The sequence below is a fragment of the Zonotrichia leucophrys genome, chromosome 2 (genome assembly GCF_028769735.1).
Source record: "Zonotrichia leucophrys gambelii isolate GWCS_2022_RI chromosome 2, RI_Zleu_2.0, whole genome shotgun sequence".
NCBI classification, from domain to species: Eukaryota; Metazoa; Chordata; class Aves; order Passeriformes; family Passerellidae; genus Zonotrichia; species Zonotrichia leucophrys.
Genome location: NC_088171.1, coordinates 28,726,586 through 28,751,060, shown reverse-complemented (window position 1 = coordinate 28,751,060; position 24,475 = coordinate 28,726,586). Strand labels below are relative to the sequence as shown.

General features: G+C 42.5%; 1 long non-coding RNA gene across 2 annotated transcripts in view; it reads right to left on the bottom strand.

Annotated features, from left to right (window-relative positions):
• Positions 1–23,782, bottom strand: part of LOC135443064 (uncharacterized) — a 119,674-nt gene extending 95,892 nt beyond the window's left edge. For both annotated transcript variants that reach the window (XR_010438789.1, XR_010438788.1), the window contains exon 1: positions 23,690–23,782. This is a non-coding gene — a long non-coding RNA (uncharacterized LOC135443064). The remainder of the gene's footprint in view (positions 1–23,689) is intronic.
• Between the last annotated feature and the right edge of the window lie 693 nt (positions 23,783–24,475).

The following is a 24,475-nucleotide window of genomic DNA, read 5'->3' as shown; positions in this document are numbered from 1 at the left end:
ATCCTGCTCATGGAAAATTGAGTGTTGCATTGAATGCAATTAGCTGTCTCTTGATACTGGTTTTAATGAAAAAATGACAGCTGCGAATCCATAGAGTAAATCTTCACGTTTTCAGCTTTCAAAGACACGGGACTTTGTCAAACTTGAACTCAGAGTCTTTTCTCCCCACCTCCACCCTCCACATCACCCCCAGCAGTGACAGATTTGAGACTCTGTCTTTACAACTTCCCTGAATAATAGCTAGCAGGGCTGGGTTCAACAGCAGAGCGTGTTTTTGACCAAAGAGCCAAAACAGAGAGAAATACATCATTTTCTGTGCCTGCACCTTCCACAGACACATCTTGCTATCATTGCAAGTTGGAGGTGTTCTTATTTTATTCAACATTAAAAGATCCTTTGTTGGTTGTAATTGATATAGTTCTCAAGATACTGCACAAACTCTGTCAGGCTAGAATTGTTTAAAAAATCCCAACATAAGAGTAGATATCCAGTCCAACCTCTGTTAAAGTCAGGGAAAGTCCCCTGCTCACATCAATAATTTTAGAAATAGTTCCTACTGTGAAGACAGTAAAGAGACTAAGCAGAGTACAGTGAGGGAGTGTGCAAGTGTAGGATCTAAGTTCAACAGATTTTTGAACCCAAGTTTAAACGAGTTTACTTGTCATAAACACCACACATCAAACCCTTTGCTAAAGAACATCTGCCTGGATTTGCAGCTCTGCGATGCTGGAGCCCTGCTCTGGTCCGTGCAGCCCCGTGGTCTGTGGCCCTGTGCTTCCAGCTCCATGCTCCCAGGCAGCTTTCCTGAGCACAGCTCACTGCTGCTGTCCTGCATAGTGCACTCCTGGAAGGGAACACTGCTGCAGCTTGATGTTGGTTTTTATTAACACACAGATCTCAACTGAGAATTGAGTGACACAGGACTAACTCGTTACTGATTAAAAGTTAGGAAACAAATTATGAGATCAAAGTAAGTTATTAAGAAATAAAACCTCACTAAACCTAACAGTTAGAAACTCTTAACTGGAGATGCTGAAAAGTATCCGGCATTGAGAAAACAAACAAAGCATTTTCCACCTTCAAAGCCCTTATGTCATTAGTGAAGAGACTTTTCAGCTGCTCAAGCAGATAAGATGCTAGATAAACTTGTATTTTAGGAAATTGAAAATTTTTTACTCCAGGATTTTTCACAGTACTGGACTAAAAGAGGAAATTAGTTCCCTTATGCTTTCTATTTTTCTTAGCATATCCAAGTCCTAAGGTTGTGTATTTAATCAGACATTATGAGACCTGCACCCTCCTAGAACAGCAGCTAGAGACAAAGCAGAAATCATTGGAGTGCCGTATGGTGTTTGAATTATCTTATGTCATTAGGCAAATGAATTGAGGACTTTCTGTCAAGATTATCTAATGAGGCAAAAAAAAAATCCACAACAAAATTTTATTTTTGTAGGAGCTCCACAGCTGTCTGAAATGTATTCCTACAAAAGGGACTATTTCCTGTTGTACAGACTATCCTTACACAGCTACTTTGAAGGATGTAGTCAGGATTTCCAGGTTTATCAAGGCAATGCTCAAAAATCTGATGGGTACCAGATGCAGAGGATACACTACAGTACACATGGACTCCTCGTGGTGAATTATTGGTACCTAAAAGTTTTACCTCGCTGATTCCCATAGCCTCAGCCTTTTTTTAAATACATCCTGTGTTGCTAGAGCTGGCCTGCAGTTTGGCATTGGTGAAAAAACAATACACACCCTCTGACAAACACGTACTAAATTAGTTAATATCATGACTGTTTATACAAGGCTGTATTTGTGCTGGTGTATGTGCTAGCACTCAGACTGTGAATAACCCTAATCTGTTTCAAATTCAATTACTTAGAGACTTGCAAAATGCTGCTTATCAGGCATTAATACTTCCCTATTCTTGCTTTACCACCCGCGTCACAGCTCAGAAAAGAGCAAGCTGAGCCAGAGAAAGTGAAAGTCACGTGGGCTTGCAAAAGTCCCACGGGACTATCTCGTAAGTCTTCAGTCTCCATCCCAAATCCTGGTTTGTTCAGCCTTAGGAGATCCCTCAAACATTTGAAATACCACAGGGGCTTTCCTAATTAACCCTTGGTTATATGATTATACATAATAAGCACCTGAAGGCTGCATTTCTCTTAATTCAGACACCTTCAGGGAGACAGAAATCCCATTTCTCTCTTCCAGAAGCTGCTGGCAGATACTAGATAATGACTCCTTTCTCTCATCTAGCTCTTGTAGGACCTGCCAAGAGCAAACTGCTGCTTTGCAATACAAACAGGTCTGTCACAAGGGCAGAACAGGCCCATGAGAGGAAAGAAAAAAGAGCTAGAAAGAATTATATATGAAGTCCTTTTGTTTGGGTGTTTGGTTTGGGTTTTTGGTTTTTCTTTGGTGAGGCGGTGATGGTGGTATTGATTTGTTTTGGGTTTTTTTTGGAAGAAGTAACATCTCCTTACCACTCCTGTGACTTTACCTTTCAAGGGAATGCATAGGAAATAAGAAGTCCTAGAGCTTGCTGTGCTGCGGACTAAACCAGTTAATTAAATCTTATAGACACTTAGAACTGCTCTAAACACACTATCTGATAGGATTTTACTTATTGCACTTACAGCAACCTTTCCTGGCCAAAAAACAAAACAAAGACATTTTTAAAAGGAGCATCAGAGGCAATTTGGAGACACTACTGATGGATCAATGGCCTCTAGAACAAGTTGCTATCTCCCCACTCAGTGAGCAGAGTCTCAATGAGACAAAGCCAGCAGAAAAAGAAACCTGATTGTTTCAGATAAAAACAGCTCTGCTCCTTGCTAAGAAAACTTCCTAACTAAAGACAAAGTCTTGGTAGTCAATAAAACATATTCAGAATCATCTGTCAGAAGAAAAAGTTACTTTTCTTGTCAGGATTAGGAAGAGCATTAGTAAAAACAAGGTCATTCATTAGGGTAGTAAAACAGCAGCAGTATCATGAACATGGGATATGACTGCTTGAAGAGCAGTGAAAACTCATTCTTCCCCGCTGGAGCAATCCCTGAGAGGAAAAGAATTGGGTTGTATGTCAGCAGCATGTGCAGCTGGAAACTATGAGGTACATCCCTAACAGTTACATTTTACATCAATTAAACACCTTTCATCCAAACCATCTTAGAAAAGGATGAAAGAATTACCATCATTTTACAGAGAAGAACTGAGAAGTGAGGAATGCAGGCTTGGTGTGTAACTCACTTGGATGGCAGACAGGCATCTGTTTGCACTGCATACTGCAGGCTTCTGCCAAGCAGATGAGAGTTTCTTCAGTTCATGTGCCACGCTGGAGAACAAGTGCCTGCATGAGCATGTCAGGACAGCACCAAGCCCAGCCCAGCAGAGAAAGCCTCTCACCATGACTTTGTAGCCTCAGGCACGGCCCTACCTCAGCTAACATGGTCACCTGGCCTTAAACCAGAAAGTTTGTGCTCATATGTGCCTTTGTGTCAGATGATGGAGGAGGAAGGGAAAAAGAGACTTACAAGACTGACTCTATAGAAATTAGAAATTAATGAGAGCTTGACTACTAAGTCAGTAAACGCCAGATGTTCACCACAGAGCTGTGACTCACATTAACAGCACCCAAAGTGACTTTGTGCTGTAACATGCAATGGGCAGAGACAAATCTTGCATTGCACAACCTCAGCCTCACCAGAGCCCAAGAACAGCTTAGGTGTGAGTCCTCTAGCATAAAAAACTGCAAGTGGCAAGGGTCCTTCTCAGTTTTGTTCCAGACTCAACAAATATGCACCTGCACTGTTATACCAGCAAGGCTATTTTAATTTAGAAAGTCAACTGGTGCTCAAATGGACTGACCCACTTAGAATGCAAAAGGCAGATCAAATTTATTTAGTAAAGAATGTGCTGTAAGAGAAAAAGCTTTCTAGAGCTTTCTGAGAAAAACTCCTGGGTAATTATCAAGGGAGGTAGATGTTCTGCTACTCAGGAAGCTGAGGCCATTATAAAGGGAAAAAAGTCCACTAAGCATAATAAAAGGCTATTGTTAAAAATCTCTGTGTAAAAACAAAATGAAAGCATCAGGTCACAGGGTAAGAGGAGTGGCTCAAGCACCTGGTCCCTACTAGGAATGCTATTTCCTAAGAATTAGCAACTATATACTCAAAATGAGGACACTCAGATGAACTATCCTTTTTAGATAATGTTATATTATAGTCTGGATAATTCCAATTAATTTTTCCCTACAACTCCCTCCACATCATCAGCTTATTTTTTTTTTGTTACTTTCACTGAATTGTGTCACTAAAATATCTAATTTTAAAAAAACCCACCACCACTGGTCAAAGAATAGATGTGAGATTTTAGCATCAGTGCTCAACCTTGATTTGCACTGACACCAGGAAAGAGTTCAAAGCTGCTCTAATGCAATTTACAAACAAGAACTCCGTTGTGGTTAACCCGCTGTGTGAAAAGAGGCTGCTGTCCTCAAAAGAACAATGTTATCTGAGAGAGGTATGGTGACACAGCCAAAAACTAACACAGACAAACATTGTTAATTTCAGCTAGACTGCAACAATCTGGAAAATATGTCCACTCTGGCCCAAATATTTTTGAGCCATACTAAACTTCCCCCACTATGAACATGAGCAAAAGATATTTCTATCCCAATAAAGGAGGGAATTAGATTATTATTTGCTGACAGAACCCTTCATATCCCAAACTAGCTGCAGACCATAAAAACAAGCCCACATTTTCAGAAGGCAAAGACAAACACCACTGCTGCCATGTACCCCTGCCAGGGAGAAGAGTGTTTGTGATTCTGAGGGCAACAAAGGCTTTTTGTCTGGGCACCCTGTGCATTTTGCCACGTGTGCTATTTGGAACAACACGTTTCAGAGCAGTTCAGAGATGCCACGGTCCATCACATCATCCTGAGTCACCTTGACATTTCTGATTATGCATTGAGATGATAGCCTCAGGGCTATAAACCTGCTTTTTAATACATTATTAATGATAATGGCTGTTAGAGACTGCACAGTCCTAATGCCTTGCTTTCCTCTCTGAAATCTAACCAAAGTATTGTGCACACATAACACAATTATATCCTTTATATTAGGTGCTTCAGAGACTCGAGTGTCTCAGCACTACCTGGTGCCTGCACAGCAAAGTGTGCTTCTGGTTCATATAGCAAGGGGAACTGGGAACCTAAGGACAAGGGAACTACAAAGACACCAGAACTACATCATCTAATGCACATCTTGGATGGGTTTGTTGCTTCAGTTAGCCCTGCAGTTGCAGAAATAATCTAGGCAATGTACCTATTCAACATTTAGAAAAATATATTTCCTCATCTCTCAAATTATACACAGAATAGAAAAGTAATATTAATAGACAATAAGGAAGCTTAGCTAGGTTAAAAAAAAACAAAACAAAAATACCCAGTCTGAAGATTGCCACCAGTCACGGGTGGTTTGCAAAGACAGCAAACTGTGCTGGAGCTTCATTTTCTTTGCATGAACAGCAAGCTCTGAACATATCCTCTGATCTTTCCACTAACCTAAAAAGATGTCCTTCTCAAGGGCTGCATCCACCCAAAGAGCAGAAGTAGTTTACCCTAAAATTTTACTGCACTGGTCCTACTCCCACCTGATATTGTGCCCACACACCTCACCCTAATTCTATTGATGAAAAAAGCTTGAAAATAACCTCTTCCCTGTAAGAAAATCAACAGCATTGCTGTTTATCCTTCTGAGTCTTTTCTGGCCCACCACGTTTTCCTCAGCTCCCCTGCTCATGAGGAGGAGCAGGGAGGCAGTCCTGGGGCAGTCCAGCTTTGCTTAGCTGAGGACAGTGATACGCATCTGTCTGATGTGGAACTTCCTCTAATGACCTGCCTAATTACATACAGAAACCTACATACAGCTGAGTTTGGGTTGGTTCTGGCTGTCTTAAGGACTACACTAAATCAAGGACAGAAATTTCATATCCATCCCTTTTTCTCAGTACTTAAGTCCAGAATACTTGTTACAGGCTGAAAGTCTGAAAGTCTTCCATGATCTCCTGGAAGCCGGTGCTATGTGAATATTAACAGCATTACACGGATATTCATCTCAGGCTCCGATAACATTGTTATCTCCCGAGCTCCTCGCTGCAGAAACAGGCGCTACGCTCCCGCTCAGCTTTGCACATCAAAGGCAAAGCGACAATAGCGCAGCTTTGAAGGAATGCCCGAGCTGGCCGGGGTTCAGAGCCGTGAGCAGGCAGGCAGACAGACAGACAGAGTGTTCTGTTGTTCTGTTTATCCGTGCGGGGCCGCTCTGACTCAGCGCGGTGGGAAAGGAAACGCACTCCCACCTCCGAACCCCACCAAGGCCACGCTTGGAGCTTGCCCTGCTCCATGCTGTCACAGCACAGGAGGAAAGGGGCACTGCCAGGATGAGAAAAAAAATAATAATAAAAATTTAGACAAGGTCAGGGAGGAGGAAGGAAAAAAAAAAAACAACCAAACCACTTGGAAGAAAAACATTATATAGCATCAATGCACTTGACTCTTTCTTTGACCTCATGCTGACGCTCGTCTTGCACAATTCAGAGGAGCGAATGGAGGCACACACGGTCCCTCCCCCTGCAGGGAGCTCCCAGGGCCACAGGAACCCAGCCAGCCCCGGGATCCGCCCTTCCCTGAGCCTTGGGCAGGGATCGAGGGGAGGGCAGCCACAGGACACCGCACATTCCCCCAAATACGCGTGTGAGTGTGTGTGTTTGCATATGCACGTGGTCCAAACAACCGACACCACGAGTTCATTCCTTCAGTGTGCTTTAAACAGATGCCAGAGGTCAGGAATATGAAGCTGAAATATGAACTTTTCCCCTGTTATTTCAGAAAGTCTCATTTCACTTTTAGACAGGTTTTCAGATATTCAGCTATGTTTTCTTCGCACTAAAGTACAGTATTTTTTTACATATGTTATGCAAGCAGACAGACATGACTTTGAAAGCAAGAAAAAAAAATCCAAAACAAAATGGAAACATTAAATGAGAGCATAACCACACATTTCCTGCTGCCTGCATGTGTTTTACTGAGAACACCACTTCTCAAGTCCGGCTAATCAGCATTCATCAGTAAAACAAGATATCAGGGAGCAGTGAGAGCCCTAGAGGTGTTTATCTTCCTCTTCTCTGAACCATGAAGCTTTTCAGAGAGTGTTTTCACAAGACAAGAGAATTGTTCATGAGTATCTTGTAGATCAGCAGTGTGATTTGGGAGCGACTGCCAAAAAGCACAAAGGACAACAGAAATGCTGCATCTCTCAGGATTCTCTAGCCTTTCCCTATCTGTCCACTTAAAATCATTATGACTTTCTATTTTGTCCCATATCAAAAAAGAACGGCCTGTTAATAGGTAACAAGAATCTGGAAAGATTTTTGCAATGCTATAAATAGCCAGAGCCCTTCTCCGGCCAGCAAAAGCAGTCCTGTGTTTATGCCCAGAGAATGTAGACAGAGGAAGATAATGGTTTGTTTTGTTTAAGGTGGAATGGCTTTGGCAGTGAGCAGTTGCATTGTTACTAATTTTATACAGTTAAATATGACAATAAAATCTTCAGAGTACATTTCAAGAGAGTTACAACACAGACTTGAACACATCTGAAATAGAGCTTGTTTATGCAATCATGAACAATCACACATAGAGCCACAGTGACTAACACTGACAGGGTGCTTCTTTTATTTGCTTGGTTCTGCTGGGGCACACCACAGAATGGCAATGCTCTGAACCTTGTGTTCATACAAGAGTCTCACAGAACTGGGTTGGATTGGCACATTGCACATATTTACACTGGAGTAACGTTACCTGCTTGTAAGTCTGCTTCTGCATAAGGCCCAGCTTCCTCTACTTCAAACCACTCTTGCTCTAGTCCATTTACCCCTCCATAAATGCTTGGCACAGTTTCAGTTCTCCTCCCTCTCCCCCCTTTTTTTTTTTTAATAGACTTTGTCAAGTCTGCTCCTAAATCTTCCTGTTTCATTTTGTTTCAGGGTCATAGCTGAAGTGGTTTAAATTAAACAAAAGAAAACCCAGGAGTTACAGGTCGGTTGCTTTTAGGTAAGACTCATGAGCTCAGAAACAAGGAGTTGCAGCTCAGATAACAGCACACTTCACCACGTAAACTATGCTGGCTTCCTGAAAGGAAGGGGACACACAGTACTCTCCCTGCAGCTCCAGCACTTCTTGCCATAGTCCCAGCTTTGACAAGCTCTCTCTCTCCCCAGAGATCCAAACTGGCCAGCTCTGCAGCGTGCAGCATGCCTAAGGCCTGTAAAAATGATTACATAATACTGCAGTACAATAATCTAGAGAAGGCAAGAAAAACACCACCAACCACACCAGAAGTCTGTTGCCAGAGACAGCCCATAGTGAAATACCACTCAGTAATTTGCCCCAAAACTGCTGCTGTCGGGAGACAGCCCCTGCTCCCTGGTGCAGTGCCTTGCCTGCCCCAGAGGGGCTGTGTGAGCCTCCTGCTTCCCAGCCCAATCCCAAGCACATGCTGTGGATCTGGACTTGGACATCATCTATCCCCTCCTCACTTCCATCTGCCAAGCCACACACACTTATCTCCTACACAACCAGAGTACAGTGGCATCAGACTAACACAATTTGGGGCTTCATCTAAAGCAATGTAACAACTTAACATTTAAACTCAAATCTCTTAATCCATTTTATACACGAACATAAACTATACCTTGCCCTGATATGTTTGTACTCACTCAGTGTTTACAGCTCTTGAAATGTACATTCAGGAAGGTGTATCCTGATTAGAGTAGCCCTAGTTAGAAACCTCACCGGTTAACTCTGCAGAAAGACATGCACATTAGTTGAGCAGTAGCATTGGGTTAGTGCAGCTACACATTTTCTCCCCAGAGCTGACATGATCTGTACTGCACCATGTGGACATCAGCCACCACACAGCTGAAGAGAAACTCTGAGCTTCACTCCCAAGTCTGGGCACACCCATGAGTTGGCAGGTTGATGAGGGCAAAGTACATACAGATAAATTCTCCATAAAAAGGCCCTCCTGCTGGGGGATGTAAACTTCAAGGGCACTTGACAAAAATCAGTAAAATTAAGTCACATAACTAAAAAGAAAATCTTTAACTTCATAAAGAGTAGTGTTCATTAAATCTTACTCTGGAACAGTTTAAGGCAGCTATTGCTTGTACACATGGCACCACATATTCAAATCCATTTCCCACAACTCAGAAGTACAGTGGTCAGAAGTACAATAGATAAAAAACATCTTTTGCTTTTGTTACTCTGGCTGAGATGCCACTATGAAAATAAAAAGATAGGAAAAAGAATAATCAAAAATCACAGTTGGTAGCTAAAATTTAATTTATATTTCCAAATGGAGGTCCAGAATATTACCTAGATTTGAAGAAAAAAAATTAAAAAGAAGGGGGGAAAAAGCTCTGGACAATACATTTTCTTTTTGAGGAATCCTTGATCAAGCATTTTTCTTTTGTTTTGACTGTTCACAGTGTTGAGCCCAAAATTACTCCTTCACTAAGCATCACACCATCAGCAATTTGTACTCTTACTCTACGATTTCTAGTTTGTTACCCTACTAGGGATGACAAAGCAGGTCAGCAGGCATGACTAAGGGCAGCAGATACTAGACATAATACACTCCTGGCTAGAAACTGCCATAAATGTAAGTAAGTAACAGGCACACACCAACGTTTAATAAAAATGTTTCTTCAACATTGGAAAGTACAACACTAAGCTAACATGACTCCAATAACAAAGCCATGCACTGCAGACACTGCCACTGTAGCTCATATGACATGGGTAAAGTTCACATGAACTTTTTCAGTGGTTTCATCCATTCTGTGTTGAAGCAATATCTCTTTGAAAGCAGGTTAATTATAGCAGGATTCGACAAGATTTTAAAAAGGACAGAAGACAACTGTGTGGGCATATAGCAATTTAAACCAAACACCACCCACCTACACACTGCAGGGAGACCTGTGCAGACAAGAACTCATGGAACTAGATCTCAACTACCAGTCCAGGACAATAAGCCAGTTTAAAACAAATCTGACTCCATCCACTTATTTTAGCTCCAAACTAACATTGTGTGTGACCAGTTAATTACTGCATGCTGGTTTTAGTTCACTGTTTTTCAGAATTAATGTGAAATGGAAAGATTCTCCCACAAGCCCAGTAGCCATCTGGTGCTATTGCCGTACTTCATGAAAAATTCATTGCCTTTTTATCATAGTCAGCTATTTCAGCGATTGTAGAGATTTATGTTTTTAAGCAGAATATTTTATTCACTATTGATGTTTGCAAATCTGCTTCAGCATCACAGTTCAACAGATTATGTTCTTTCTGGCTTCATCCTGGGGATTTCTAGCAGCCTTGAAGGCAGCAGAAGCTGTAAAAAAAGTCAGTTTTAGTAATAGATTTATAAAATGGACGTCACCGTGTTGTCTGTTTTCCCAGGCTAAATAAAGCTAAACTCAGTGCCAGTGAAACGTGCTCAAGCACTAAGAGCCTCATTACAGCTCCAAGCTCTCATTCAGCCATTCATCTCCAACAGAGCTATCTGTCAAGTAACACACAACTGAGTTTGATACTCATTCTATCTCAGAGAAATTTTATTTTTCTTCCTTCATGCTCTACTTGCAGGAGATTCTGCAGCCAGAAGTGTTTCAGCAGGCTGTAGAGACCAAAACCAAGGGAGTGGGTTAAGGAGTGCACAGGCTAAACCTCTCCTCCTGAGTGCTGAGAGAAGCATCAGCAGAGCAGTCGTTGCTTCCTGAGCCTGGAACCAGTCATGGGGAGCTTGGCTGTAACACCCTGCCTTCCTCCTGCCTGCACCACACCAGTAGGAGCTGCCTGTGCTGTGGCTTCTGAAGCCCTTAAAATTGGGCTTTCTCTTCCCTCCTCCTTCAGGCTAGCAGGAATAAGGCCAAAAGAATTCAGATAATGTAGCCCAACAATTCCTTTAATCAGAACAAATGCTTGTGAGAGTTGGCAACACCTGAAGAGTGGGCGTAGAATACACCCCCAGCAATTCAATGCACAACAGGCTGCAATAGGAAATAGCTACTAAAACTGAAAAGGAAGTGAGTGAATATTCATAAGTTCTCATCAAAAATAAGATTACCTTTAGCAGTCCCTTTACATACCCACAAATCCCACACAATACTTCTGTCTCAAGCACTGCAAGTTACCTCAGCCCTGGATATTCATATATGCTGTCAGGGTATTATTTCTGAGTTTTAATCTTAAAAATATTTCTTTTACTGAAGCAAAGTCCCAAGCAGGTATTTTACTTTGTTTGAAAAAACTAAACTCATTCCTGAATGAGTCAATGAGATGTCACAAAAGCACACCAAAAGCAGAAGGTTTAAGGAAACATGAACAATGCCAGAGTACATGGAGGTCCTAGAGAAGCTGAAGCTGCCTCAGAGCCAAAATTAATAAAAAAATGTAAGAGGAAGCAACAAGGTGTTCTCCTGGCACAGAGTCATAAAAAGCAATTTTATAGAAAATGTGGTTCTGTTGCTGAGCGGGCTGGGGGAACTTGGTGCTAACAGAAGCAGAAAAGGCCTTTGCTGGTGAGGTTTGATTTCTGGCCTTTCTGGTTCCTCTGCCCAATGCAAGTGCCTGGGAGAGGCTCATTTGTCACATGAGGCCAGTGAGACTGCTGGCCAGCACCACTGAGATGCCATCCTCAATTGCCTTGAAAGGCCATGGCACTTTCAGGAGGGCCCAATTACTTTAGACATGCAAAAAGGTCAGATTCCTCTTCAAGAAGGATTATATTGGGAAATCACAGACTTCATCCCTGAAAGACTGTGGAGTAAGTCTTCAAAGCCATTTCTAAGCACAATAAAAATGAGCAGATCACGGAGAACTGGCAACTGGGGAGTTACCAGAAGGAAATAGTGCTCAACTGATATGATCTCTTTCTATGAGGAAAAAGGTGCCTTTGTTTAAAGAGTAGTAGATATCCTTTAGCTTGGCTCTCCCAAAGCTTTCTCAACAGTATCCCTCAGTATCTACGCCAGCCAGATCAGACCTATGGGATGAATGGTTGGCATATAAGCGAAGTAGAGAACTGCAGGACCCATTAATCAGGCTGAAAGAGTCATCAGAAGCCCTTGAGTCTCATGGGGAGGGGGCAAAGCAAAGATGACCAAATACCAGCCCAGGCTGCCCTTTGTATTATCTCAACCCTTGAGATTACAAAATAGTTGGGATTAGAAGGGATGTCTGGAGATCATTTGTCCAAACCCCCTGCCAAGGCAGGGTCATCTGGAAAAGGTTAAAAGGGAATGCATCCAGGTGAAGTATGAATATCTCCAGAAAGGCAGACTCCATAACCTCCCTGGGCAGCCTTTGCTAGGGCTCTGCCATTCTCTATGCAATGCAGCTCTTTCTCCTGTTATGGTGGAACGTCTTGTGTTTTACTGGTTTTGTATTTTAGAGGTATTCACAACTTGACTGGGTAAGGCTCTGAGCAGCTGTACCCAACTTCAGAGCTGGCTGTGCTTTTGGGAGCTGGACCATGCATCCTGCAAGAGTTTGATTCAAGGATCATGAATGCCAAGATCCTGGTCTTTTTTGTCCAAAGATCAAGAAGATACCCCAGCACAACCTCACATGAAGTTTCTTTCACCTAAAGAAGGGAAGAAATAACTTGAAGTAACTTTCAGAGACACTCTGTTCTCCCTACTTCTCATTTACTTTTTGAGATAAACTCCAGTGTGTTGGAGAGTTTAAGCAGAATCCACAAACATGCAGAAGACATTATACTGCCAAGTTCAAAAGAGTAAACTATGCAAACTGCAGAACAGCTTGAACTTTTAGCTTTCCTGCACTACAGATGATTGCACAGCCAGGCCCTAGCTGATCTGTGGAGCTGGCTTTGCAGGAAATACCTACACGCCTAAACAAACAGTAATAGTAAAGACGTAAGAGCTCTCCTGCCTGTCATTCCAATAAGATCACCTGACAATGCACTTACAGGCAAGCCAGTCAGCCAAACAAATCATTAACTTGAAGTTTCGAGTAGCATGGAAGAGACTTTCTGCTTTCAGCACAGTTCTTTCCTGGTAGGGCAGAAATACACCATGGCCTCTCTACACACACAGCAGGCTTCACACAATAGCATTACTGCCAACTGCAATGGCATAAGGCAGGTGGCTGCTTTAGTTATTGCTTTAGGCTGCTGATAAATCTTTTCCCAGGGGAGGGACTGCAGACACTGCACCTGCATGAATTCTCACAGACTACTAACACCTCTTTCCAAAGTCAAAAGCATTAGCACGGAAGTGAATATCAACAGAAGTGAATAAAATCCCCCATTTTCTTCCTGTACATCCTCTGGAACTGCCTTACCCACTCCAGTCTCCAAGACAAAAATCTAAGAGTAAAGAGGCTTCAGCATGGTTGTCTAAGGCATTTTAATTTTATGGCAAAAAAAAAAAAAAACAACCCCAAAAAACCAATATAATATTCAAATCACTTTATTCCATTAGGATGGGTCTCATTTAGATGCCAGCAGTAGGAAACCTCAGAAGGCAGAGTAGCCCATGTTTTGTTTCATTACCAGTATGGTGCAGTTCCATCCCACTCCTGAAGGACGGGTGTCTTACATGAGTCCATACAGCACACCAGCATCTGCTCACTGCTCTCTTCATCCCATTTTCTATCGTCCTGTATTCCTCTAATTCCTAGTCACCTTATTGAAATTACAAGGCTGAGTATTGACATTTTGGTCTGTGTTTGCATAGCCCATGCACAATTATGTGCAGATCCCTAAATAGGTTTTAAGTACAATGTTTATACAAATTAGACCATTTACATCAACTAACTGAGAGAACACTGGTCCTGTTTCAAGCCCTAATATCCTTGCAGTCTCAGTTCTAAGAACAAAGACACTGGTGAATAAATGCATTGCAATAAAATCATATTCCAACACTCTGCACCTGAACTTCTGTCTCATAAAAAGGCAAATAGTCTGGCTTCAAAAAGTGAAACCAAATACAGTCAGTGGCCAACCAAGGACAAGAGATTTCAGTCAAAAACTCCTCCAAAGGAAAACTACTCCTAGCTCTCATGAGCCTGAGAGTGCTGTCTCCATCAGTGCCAACCATGGTTGCTCATTAGTATTCCCAGTGCTCAACAAGTTTGGTTAATGGCCTAAAGCTCCATCTGTGATAGGCAGTATTTACTTAACGAGGAGATAGCCCACAGGCTTCAGTGGATTGCTTATTTCTGCTCATGCTGTAGCAGGCCCACAGACTTAATACAGATGGAAGGAAGGAGATAGGATGTGGTTCTCCTTAGCTTACACAAGAGATGCTTTCTGCTAAGAGGGCATAGAATAAGAATCTGAGTCAACATTTGCTGAAAGGGGTGGAAAGACTCCCATCCTTTTCTGCTCACTGTTTTTCTCCTTGTCTCCATTTCGAATTCAAGGCTTAGTGCAAGCATATGAGCAAAATACATATTTTTGGCCACTTACATTAAATCAGACCCAGAAGTTCAGTTTTAGCTTCTTCAGTTTAGTTCAATCTGTTACCATATTGCTCTGGTTGGGAAAATCAGTTAAATAGTTTTTTGCTTGCTGTAGGTAGATATTTCAGGCATCTAGCTCATTTTTAAAAAGAACATTTTTTAGAAAACACCCCCTCTGCACACACAATTTGTTCATAATATATTTCTAAGTTTGTCACAAGAAAGCATCTTCCAGTGCAATAAATTTAAACTTTCACTTTGAAAGGGTCTTAGCTAAATTGAGACTGTTCACAAAAAGATAAATATAGGTTTTAAGATAAACACTTTCCTACTAGAACATTCAGTCACAGTGTTACTGTAGTAACAGTCATACATACTTGCACCTCCTCACAGCTAAGGAAAAATAAGAGATGGATGACTGTCAGGCAAGTGCTGAAGCAGAGATCTCGGATCACATCCAAAAAGTGGTCACATCAGCTGAGGTGGCACTAAGAAGTGTGACTGATATTTCAATAACTCACTTTGGTTTTCATTAAGCAAGGAATGCTGATTAACATAATTCAGCTGCCAGGTTTAGTGAGCTAAGCTACTCCAGAATCATTTCCTCAACCTAGAGCTGCCCCTGAACACAGTGCTGGACACCATTTGTAGTCATTTGCGCCAGACAGAGCAAATGGGAGCCCAAGGCTCCTGCTACAAGGAGTCCAGAACTTATTGCACTTTCAGATATAAAGAAAAGACAGATTTCCTCAGAATTCAATTTAATTTCAGCAACAAAAACTATATACTATTACCTGTCTGTCTAGAGTAAAGTAACCAGAATTAACTATTTCAAGTACACTGACCAAGGAAGAGTGCAAAGCCCACAATTTTGCTAGAAGTCCAGCTTCATTATTGAGGTTTGTTCAGGCTCCTTAAAGGCCCCATTTGCCTTTGAAACATGCAGTGCCTGGCCTGTGTAGAGCAGACCTGGGCTATTATAGCTGCCCGACCTAGTCCTGTGATGCTGATGAAAGGACTTTGCCTCTGCTGTACCCTGGCGTGTGCCATAACATACGCTTTATAAGGGCAAAGTGTCCATCATTTCCTCCCAGGTGTGCCAGAGTCACCCCAGGTACAATCAGAGGGTGATAATAGATTTGGGCAACAAGTGAGTCCTGAGGCAAGCCCCAAGCCCACTGTACACAGCCAGGAAGGCCTGTGGTGGACGTAGAGCAGTGGCAGCAAGACAGTAACACATCAAGGGAGCAAGTCTTTGTAGTCACCATGGCAGATGACAGGCTAAGGATGTTGGAAGGAAAGAGATCACTTTTTAGGCACTGACAAAGGCTCCTCCATACATGCAAGTGGCTATAGCAGTGCTAACAAATGCACCAGCATTGGCCCCATATGCCTCCACAAGCTTTTGAAGGTGACTTCCAGATAAACATCTAGTTTCAAGTCTAAGTGACAATCTTCCCTTTGAAATTAATCTTTTCTAACTGATTATCCCCATTAGTTTATATGATCGGATTCAGATTAGGTAGGATGAGAAAGACCCACTAAGATCACAGACATACATCTCCAAGATAGACTAGTAAAACTGGAAGATCCTTCCTTATCTGCAACTTCATGTTATGAGTAAAGGTTTTTTTATTGTGGTATAATGCTTTAATTTCACTTACCTCCCCAGCAAAATTATACCAGCACAAGCATTTTTGTCTGTTGTGATCACATCCACAACCCAGCACACGTAAAAACAACGCCAAAGTGTCATTCTGCACCAATGCTTTGCCAGCTGAAATTTCAAAGACGGAAGCACAAAGTCCAGCAGGTAAGAGATATAACTACATCCTTGTTGGATCTTCCTTTTTAATACCCATTACCCCCATCAGAGAATGACTGCTGCAGAAAAGATTACAAAAAGAACAGGTGTATGAAATACGAACAGTGCAATGATAAGACTACAGCTGGGGACAGCAAGCAGGCAAGTCTCCCACGAGAAGGAGAGAGGGAGATGTTCCCAAAGGCACTACTGATCCCTTACATTTGATCTTATCCCCCACATCACAATCTACGCATTGTTTTTGGCAAGATGACAGGTAGATGGGGAGCAATTTAACTTCGCTATCAGTGGGATGGTTTGGCATGGTACAAGAGGCACGTATCCTCACAAGTACAAAGTTGGAGGGCTTAGCAGAACCACCCTGTTTGCTTAACAAAGTGACGTAAGCCACACAACCACGCAAGCACAGCCTTTGTTCTTTCCTCCAGCTATCCCTGTTTTGCCTCAATGCCCTCCTACTAATTTCAAGTCTAGCCCAGTAGTCTGCAAACCTTAAAGCAAGTACTGCATCTTTTTAATGCCCAGGTGTGTTCTGACTAGGCACCAAGGGTAGCTAATCATAATAAACCTGAATTTAATTGTTGACAACTAGAATGTCCCTAGAAATGTCATGTGTAACATATATATGGTTTTCCATTAATAAATTCTGCTTTAGGAGGCTGAGCATATTAAAGAAATGATCATGCCCTAAAAAGTATATATGAACATCTAGTTATACCAAACCATTAACAGATGGTGTTGTACTACCATAAGTTCAATTCCTAATGGAGATGGTTTATAGATGAAAATGATGAAGCCTCCTATTGAAGTGCTGAGGACATGCTACTCTTGTAACAGGATTATGGCATCTATTAGTCAATTCCATTGAGGATAAATTCCTGGTTTCTGAAGTGTGACAGAAAAAAACAATTACCTCATACAAAACAGACTAAGCAGAACAGATATTTACCTGTACATCACAAAACACACAATAAAGGTAAGGAAAATCATACCAGTTCTTTTTATTATTATTATATATCTCAGCAGGCTTGTTTTCAGAAATTTCAAGATCTTTTGTCATTCTGCTATGTAAACAGACAGAGAAATCACGGCAAAGTCAGCCAGATATAAAGGCCATCCACATTCCTCAGCTAAGACTGTTTTCTCTTTAGATAATACAGCAGAACATCACTATTTTTTTTTTTTTGGTCTAAATAAATTGAGAAAAGGCAAGACTGGGTGAAAGTCTATGAGAGACCACATATGAGTTGTGATTGTTTGGATTTATAAGACAATGAATACATCACTACTGTTTTCTTGTATTAGTCCAGCTGTCTGGCCTGATACAGGCAGCACCACAGAAGGCAAGTGGGTGAGCCCCAAGCTGACTGGGCAGGGCACAGAGGGATGCTGTGGGCGGCAGAAAATTCCCCCAGGGAATTCCTTAGCCAGGGGAGGCTAAGGAACATGCAGCATCCGATGGGGACAGCCCAAGCTCCTAGTGCTGTCACAACAAGTTGTTAATTTAGAAGGGAATGAAGAAGCTGAAACTTCCTTAAGTACACACCCACACATCTTTAAACCCTAATAAATCCACACACAGGAAGCGAGCCGATGGTTTACCGCAACAGAGGGAGCTCCTCTGCGTCAGGCCCAGTTTACACCGTCACCAGAGATAGAGAGGCCTCAACAGTGAGTCACCAGTTCCCATGGGTCAGAAGTGACCAGCAGGACACACAGACGCTCTCCGTCAGCCAGAGCACCTCCTCATGCTGGAGTGAGAGCACCCAAGGCACTCAAAGCACCTGGAGGTGGCACCTCACAGGCCAGACCTGCCCAGATGCAGCAGCCTTGCAGCACATGGCTCCTTTCCAGCCCCTGGAGCAGCCCCTGGCTCATGGACTGCCCCTCTGCTGGGGAAGGAAGAGAATGGCAAAGCTCTGGTGCCAGGGGACACCAATTGCACCCTCCTCTCCTGGATTACTAGGTGATCTAATTACTAATCAAAGAATTTGACAGAGGAACAGTAGCCAACACTGTCATTACTGCATCTTTTAAAGAGCTATTTATATCCATCTCAAAAGAAGCCTCAGCTCACCTCTATCTGAAAGGAAAATAAACACCATCTGAGCCAAACAAATAATGTCTCACTTCAAACATTCAATTAAAAAACTTTAGGAAACTGGAAGTAAAAGTGACATTTTGCTTTGTTATCACCATAAGCTTTCATACACATCTAAAATTCTCTAGCCAAGATCCGAGTTGAAGCTGCCAGTAGACAATATCTACCAGATTCTATAAATATCACTTCAGAAACTGAATGTGAAACTTGAAGAAAAATAATTTCACATCAGAATTTAAACTGCAATATTACTTAATTTTTCCAGAAACTTAGAGTCTTTACTTTGAGAATGAAAAAAATGGCACCAGTAACTGCAGTGATATAACAGAAAAAAAATCTCAAAACAATATTTATAAGAAACTTTTTTAGATGATGTTAAGAACTAAGGTTCGTCTCTTACTTCTGCTTAAAGCAATTCCAGCTCATTACTTCCATGATGACAGCCAGTGAGACCAATGATACCTGTCTAGGAAGGCTTTCAAATCAGTAACATTTTTTTTCAGCTTTTACAAAAAAACAAAGTACCATTCCATAGAATTATGTTTTGTGCACATTGTTACTGCTTAGCAAACATCAAGGCCCTGATTTCATGACCCAGAATTCTTCAGCAGCACTAGTTTAAGGTACTTCCACTCTTCAGCCCTGTCTTCTCCACATGACCCCCTCCCTCCCTCCAGTTGTGCTGGCATGGAGTCCAGCCAGCTGCAGTCTGAATTGAGAAACTGGAAGATAACCCAGGAATTTCACTGAAGCCAGATCAGCTCACTGTGAGGGCCACAATACAGCTGCACAGGTAACTGTGCCAGCATGCAAATCAACATTTTTATTGAATGCTTCACACCAAAGAGCCAAAGAATCTAGTTGTTTACATTTCTGAAAAACTTTTAAACTCTTCTGCTTCATCCTACACATATTCACAAGTCAGAAATTCCATTTACTAAACAAAATCTAGCCTTAATACTGAGCTTAAGAAATAAATACACCATAATCCAAAGATTGAATAAACCTCCCTAGTTACTTTTAAAGACCATTAAAACCATTGATAAGGAAATGATAATACTGGAAATAACACCCTTAAAAGATGGCAAACTTTGGTTACAGGAAGGCCTTTATCCAGACAATATTCCCTGGGAGAAGCAGCACTCCATTGGATTATATCCCTTTCGCTTTATCACAGGGAAAATATTTAGAAACTGTTAATACTTGGAAGCCACAGACAAGTTTGTAAGAAGAGACACTGAAGTAACTTGCCACAAAAGGACCGTGCACATGTGACAAACCACAGAAATGGCACTGTGTTGTGTTGAAGCACTAGGAAAAGGTGTCAAGTCCACACTGCCCAGACCGGACCTCTCCACATGCCTTGGATAAGCAGTGAGTAAGAACAGATCCATCTCCTGCTCTTACAGAGAATGCAGAGCTCGCAGATAAGATCTGTAAATGTTTCAGCCAGAAGCTGCAACAGGACCCACTGTTCAGGGCAAGGCTTGGCACTGCATTTCCGAAGGAAGTGCTTTGCTCCCCATTGATTATCAGAAGGGCAAAGGGGCGGGGAGGGGGAAGGGAAGGCTGGCTTGTCCCTGCCAGATACCTCTATCTGAACACCTTCCAAAGTGAGAAAAGCTTATTGTCATTTGCAAATACGCCCCATACAACAGAGGAAGATCCGCAGGGAGCTGGTCTTCAGCCATGCCTGCTGAGGAGCTGGGCAGAAGCATCACACCAAATACACCATCCCAGCTCCTTGAAGCACCTCAAACACCTCAGACTCCTGAGTTCTCTCAAGGCGTGGCTGTTCCACGGGAGCAGAGGACTCTGGACCGCCGGGTTTGCTGCAGCACGGGCTGCGGCTGCACATGGAGCGCTGCAGGGCTGCACTCCAGGCACACACGGGGCTGCCAGGAGACCCAGGCCGTGCTGGGGAAAGGCAGGACAGCCTGGTGTTACCTGGTGTCAGAGCCCAGCACATTCCTCTGACTGCCCTGGAGGACTCGAGACCCTGGCAGGGGGCTCAGACACCTTGGCACAGAGTCAGAGACACCTGTGCCTTTGATTTTAACCCATGGAAACAATTCCCAACTTTGTGCGAGGAGTTACAAGCCACAAGGGTTTGAGTAGAATGATAGTGAATTTATCACAGGGTGAAAAAGTAGAATTTTGGGGTTTTAGAATGGGGGTTCAGGAGGCAAGATGGAGGGATTTGGGCATGTCCTGTCCTTCCTCCTGCTTCTTCTTAGCCTCCATCTTCTGCTGTGATGGTGGAGCTTTTGCATTGGTTTAGAGTAGAGACAAACTGTCTAAGATAGGTGATAGGTAGTGGGAAATTATTGTAAATAAAGTACACATGGTTTTTAGTATAAGGTAACACCACCCTGAGGGTGGCTAGTGTGCCACGAACTGACCTGCTGGACAGACCTCAGCAGGTCAGAAAAAGAATGTAATAGATAAGGAAAAATAAACAACCTTGAAAAGCTGTACCAACGCATCTCAGCTTCTTCTTCAGCCACTAGGCGGGGAAAAAACAGACTTTCTAACACCTCGGGGTCATCTCAACCTCAGAGACTCCACCAACCTGGGCTTACCCTGGGAAAGGGCAGCACTGCCAGCCCAGAGGGACTTCCTGAGGATCCCTACTCTCCCCATTTTCCCTGGAGGAAAGCATACACATCCGTTTGTAACCAAAGCCTGCCCAAACACCTACCAGCCAAAGAGTCACCAGTGAAAGTATCCAAAAGGGAATCACAAGGAATAGCCACTGCTTTTTTCCATATTAACTTCAGCAAAAAATAGATCATTTCACCAAACCAGCACAAACAGAAAGAGAGCACCATGGTGCCCAGAAAAGTCATAATCAGCTCAAATCACCAGCAGTGATGCCACCCTACCAATAGTTCATGCCAGAGTGGCTCTAATCCCTTTGCCCAGGAGAGACTGTGAGCAGCATGGCAGATTTTGGAGCTCACAGGTCAGATGAAGCCTCTGTGTGCTCAGTCAGAGGGGAGCATTGCTCTGCAGGCCAGAGACACCCACACTGACAGCCTCTAGCTCTAGACACCCTGACAGCTGACCAAAGAAATGCAGCAAAAGGCTCTTTAAACACAGAAACAACAAATTAATCACCAAAGTCCCCATCAAAATATTTACCCAGAGATCCCACCCTGGCTTTACATTCCTTATGGAAGAGTAGCAAGGTCACTGCAAATACTCTGTGTTCTCTTTGAGCTTAAAAGGCAAGAAAGAGGGAGAAAATTCAGGGTTCTGCTTGGATATGGTATTGGGGTTTAAATCAAGCTTTTCACAGTCGCAGTACAGTACATGGATGGAAATGCATTAGAGTCCAACACCATCCCTGCAGGGGACAGGACTCTGAGCCGTAAGGGGGAATACAAAATTGGACCCTCACTCACAGGTGACCTGCTGCTGGCACTGAAAGAACTTTTAATTGCTCAGAACACACTGTCTGGGGGAGTCCCACCACGGAGCGGGGTAAGGCAGGCTCACAGAACTCAAGCCATGCCAGAGCTTGTTAAAAGGAGGGGTTCTGGCTGCCCAGAACAAGCTCTGGCTTTGCAACAAAAGTAACCTAACACCTCCATCAGCTCAGCAGGCTGGAATAAAGCAGCTCTCCTGTGCTTGCCACCAAGCTCACCACCAGCCCGGTTCCAGACGGCATCCGTGGAGCTTCACTGCTGAACTAAACGGCTTGATGGAAAGGGTGCAACCGTAGGTCACTTTGAGCAATGAACAAACCCCGACAAAAAAAACCCCACAAAAAACAAAAAAACACCACACAAAAAAACCCCAAAACAAACCAAACCACAGACCAAAAAAAAAAAAACCTCACCAAAAATGCCCCAGCAAAACCCACACCCCTCACTCTACGAAATATTACTATTACCAAACAAAACTTAGTCACTTGTTAGGTGAAGGGTTTTTTGGGCTTTTAGGGTGTTTTCTGGTGTTTTTTTTTAAATTGGTTGGCTTTGGTGTTTATTTTTAATTTTTTTTTTAAATTCGCTTTTCTTTTTGGGGGGGAGGGGGAGAAGGAGGGAGAAGGTTGTTGTTGCTTTGTTTTAACAATAACTCCCAAACATTTTCACATCTTTTCCCGGACTGTATTTTTTTGGACTGGGTTAAGTCTTTGCTCCCATATATCTACTTTCATTTTGCAACAATTAAAACATGCTAAAAAGAAAAACAAAACCAAAACAAAAAAAAAACAATGGCCCAACAATCTCTATATTAGAAATGAGATGAACGTTAGCTGGGTTCAAATCCTAAGAAAAAAACAGCTCCTAACCACTCTGTTCAAAACATCCAAGTGCAGCCTTGTTGGTCCTAGAGTTCTCTGCAGGGGTGTAACCCCTGCACCACTCTCCTCTTCAGAACTGAAAACTCTTTGAATGCCGGTGCAACCACTTACTAGTGCTGAATTTGCTATGCTATGCATTATTAATTCACTGCCCCAGGCCTGAGAAGCAATAGATAAAGGTTTTCTAAGCACATCTGCAGTGGAAGAGAGGAGGAGAGCTAAGAGGAACAATGCAGGTTTCCAGCAGGAGTCTCAGTTCAGTTTCGATGTCTTCACAACCCAGTTTAATGCACACAATACACAGAGTGAACAGGATGTTTAGGGAAGCAGATAATATCTGCTTTGGAGACTATGTACAGTTATTTTCTCACTAGAGATAACTGATAGGGTGTCATAGCACCTGGTCTCACATCAGAGATAAGCCCCCAGGACGTACACCCTCACTGTGCTTTCACATGATGATAGGATGATTTAGGGGAGGCAGAAACCCCTACAAGCCTGCACAACGGCTTTCTTTTGAGATCAAGCAATCACTTCAACAAAACAAAGTCTCACGCTTTCCCCAAGCCTACAGGAATACACAATATGCTCCATTTAGTCCTTTGCTAAAGCTCATAACACCATACCCTAAAATCTCTACTTTCAAGGTATGCGTCTCCTTCTACCCCAGCTTCCAGCATTCTAGCTGAGTTTCCTAAAGAAATGAATTGTATGTAATTCCAGAGTATTATCTGTAGTGGATTTTGAACCTCATAGGCAACAAGAAGTTTGACCATTATGGATACATTAAAAAATATTGAACCATCACAACTGTCACAACACAGAGACAAGGAAGCCCCCTTTTTACACCCCCTCCAAAGTTAGGGTTTTCTCATCAGAAAGGTTTTCAGTTATTCATACCTTATTAGACAGAAGGAAACCTGGAGGCACCACAGCAGGCTATGGAGCTCATGGAGCTCTCTACTCAAATCCTGTTTCTATGCTCAGGTCAGCCCTAAAGACCAGCTAACAAACTTTAATGATTTCAGGCTGATTGCCAGTAGTCTTTCTGTGGTCACACCAGAGCAATTGCAACTCCCAACACGTGCAGAAGCAGGTGCAGATGCTGCTAGACTCAATTACAGTATCAATGAGTAGGTGGGGATCTACTCGCATTTGCAAAAAAAAAAAAAAAAAAAAGAAGAAGAAGAAAGTTTAATACTTAAATTTTTTCTAGATGGTTTTCCAGACAACAGTTTTGTTGCACAATTATTCAGCCTTTTCTTCCACCCACTGAATTTGATGGAAAATCTACCTTTGCATGTACAAGTAGCTTTACTGAGACACTGTAAGAGGAAGTAATTTGGTTTATAATTTCTCTAACAAGAATATCTGGACTGTGAAATGTAGTGTTCATGGTAAATAAAACGTTTCACTGCACTTTGTAAAATAGATATTATTTCATATCCTGGGCTTTGTATTTTCCTCTACAAAGAGTGTTGCCATTGTCCAACACCTAGAAGCACTGGGGTGGGTTTGCTAAGCTCAGCTGCTGTAGATTGACACAGATTTCAAATGGCAGACACCTGCATTTTCCAGCAGAGGAGCTGGCACAGATTTGGGGCTATCATTTCAGATATAAATATAGACAGTTGGTGTAAAAGGCAGGTGTCTATATTTGAGTTAATCAGTTTATGCTCTCTGTAG